Genomic DNA, 3,021 nt, shown 5'->3' on the forward strand with positions numbered 1-3,021 from the left:
GCTGGCCTGGGACCCAGTGCAGAGAGGGGAGGGGAGATGTAAATGTGAGAAAGGTTTTTCCTGAATGGGTTTTTTTTTTTCTTTTCTTTTTTATCCCTGTGGTACGCCAGATGCAAGTACTTATCTTTAGCCCCTTGAGTGCTGCTTTTCACTGGTTCTGGAAGTCCGAGTCAACTCGCTGCTGCTGGGCCTCTCCTGATGTGGAAAACACCTCCTGAGTGCGACTGCTAGCCTCATTGTGCACAGGAGCTGATCCTGCCTGAAGGGCTCAGGCTTTCGCTGGGTCAGGTCTGGCAACTCCTTGCTGCTTCCAAAACACCTCTCCCTCGTGCTGCTGCTCAACCCATCCCTCAGCTTTGCTTTTGAAGTTCAGAGCCCTAGATAGTCATATACAATCGATTCACTTCTTTTTTTCAGGTATTTGTTGTAAGAGGGACCACAGAAAGCATCTGACTACTCTGCCATCTTGGCCCTGCCTCCAGCTTGCACAGTTTTAATGACTAGAGTATCAATACTTGCACAACCTTATTTTTTATAGCCTGTAATTGGAAATAACCAAGTTCCCATGAACAGATAAGTAAATTGGGGAATATTTATACATCATCAATAAAAAGGAATAAACTATAGATACTGTCAATGACACGAATGCATCTCAAAATAACTATACTGAGTGAAAGAAGCCAAGTATTTAAAAAGTCTATTTATATAAAATTCTAAAAAGGTAAACTTATCTATAGTGACAGAGAGCAGGTCATCAGTTGCCTAGGGACATGGGAAAAGACAGCAAGGAAGATTGCAAGGAGACATGGAAAAACTTTTGGAGTTGATGAATATGATCACTATCTTAATTGTTGTGATGGTTTGATGGGTAAACACAGATGTCAGTACTTATCAAATTGTATACATTTAAAATGTACAGTTTATTGTATGTCAATTATACTTTCTAAAAACTGTAAACAGGAACCCTGGTGGAGCAAATGGGAAAGACCTGGATATCTGTTTCTGTAAAGATTAGAGCCAGGAAAACTCTATGTGTCAGGTCTACTTTGTCACATGGGGTTGCTATGAGACAGAATCTACTCAAGGGCAATGGGTTACTTTTGTCTCACTATCCCATATTTTACCCTAATGTTTCCCATGATTTGCTTTCCACAAATCGGTACTAGCAAAGCATAAAATCAAACATATCCAAGTTCAAACTTATCAGTTAGTAATTGAACTGCTTACTTAGAAAAAAAAAATCTATAGTTTTCAGAGGATGGTAATAGAATCCAAAGTCTCAACAATGCATTATTTATAATGTTAATTATAATTTTTTTTAAAGTTATACATACAAAAAATAAAAAAATAACCACCAAAAAGGAAATGGAGTCTATAGTCAGGAAGAAAATAATCACTTAGGAACTTAATTCATTTGGCTCATACATTGGATATAGCAAGCAAACATTTTAAAACAAATATTATTAACTTATTTTTAACAGTATTTTAAAAATCACATTAAAATATATATTTTTAATGAATAAACAGAGAGGAAACCTATGCAGAGAAATGGAAATTGTAAAACAAAAACCAAATGTATATGGAAGAAGTGATAGGAAATAAAATGAAAAATTCACTGGACGAGCTTCACAGAAAGTTAAAGACAGAGAAGAAACAGTCAATTAGTGTCAAGACAGATTAATAGAATGTGGTATGAAATTAAAGAATATAGAAAAAAAGGATTGAAGGAAAGAGAGCAGAACATCAGAGACAGGCTGGCAGTTTCAGGGTGACTTTTCTTAGAGTAATATATGTATATATCTCAATGTGACAGCAGTAGAATTTTTCATAAGAATAAAGAAAGAAAATGAAATCCTTTTAAGGCCTAGTTTCCAAAACTCACACAATGTCACCTCTGCTACATTTTATTAGACAATGTGAGTCAAAATGGATAACCCAGATTCAAAGTGGTTAGAGAAATAGAGCTCTTCATTGGAAGGCAAGATTAGAACATTCATAATGAAAAGGGGACAATAATACTGGGATAGGAGTAACATGTGGTCAAAATAATCAAAAGCCACTTGGAACATGTTTTATACTTACTTATTAAAAAGATGGAATTATCCCACCACCACTACATGCTCACTAACCTACATTAACTGTTAGACTTATATAAAATAATCATTATCAATGTTTCCATTTTAAATAATATTAGAACCTATCACTCCTTTAATTTACCTTAAGCAAATAGGGACAGATCCATTTTATAAAATCTCAGAAAGCTTTATTTTTTCTCTAAATTTGTTTATTCTAGAAATGATTGGTTAAGATAAAGGCCAATAATGATATAACAGCAAAAATAAAAATAAAAAAGTATGGCTCTTAGCAACATAAAGTTACTTTAAATTTATAATAAAAGGGGATGAGGATTTAATTTAAAAGTCAGTGTTTACCTTGTCCATGAAACAAAGTATACGTGATAATAGACACCAAGTTACTCTAGCACATGTTCTGAACTAAAGGATTAACAAAGATTCTTCAGGTTATCTAGGTAACAAATTAGGATTTACTTATTCTATAGAGCAAAAGTCAGTGCCAGACAGCAATAGAATAGTGTCTTCAAAGTTCTGGGGGAAAAAAGAAAATTTAACTAGATAATATTTTGAAGTGATTTGTCCTTTGTGCACTAAGATAATAAGCATTTCTTCTGAGGCATTATAAAAATTAGGGAATATTGCACCTTTTATAATTATAAAATAATTATGTGAATGAAAAACATGAGTGAGCAAAGCAGCATACAAGTCAGAATTCAAAATACAGAGAAGAAACCATGAAACCATTTCAAATATAAAATTATAGAAATACATCATGCAATGTAATTTATTAACTCTTCTGCTCAAAGCACTTAAAAATGTACGATATGATATGACAAAATATTTTTTTAATTAGCAGCTAAGCTAAGCTTACACTTAAGAAATGGAAATCACTAGACTGTAAGAATATTATTTTCTTTTAAATTTTAATGTTACTTTGTAGGTAAAT

Source organism: Trichechus manatus, unplaced genomic scaffold, assembly GCF_000243295.1.
Source record: "Trichechus manatus latirostris isolate Lorelei unplaced genomic scaffold, TriManLat1.0 scaffold00298, whole genome shotgun sequence".
In the NCBI taxonomy this organism is placed as follows: Eukaryota; Metazoa; Chordata; class Mammalia; order Sirenia; family Trichechidae; genus Trichechus; species Trichechus manatus.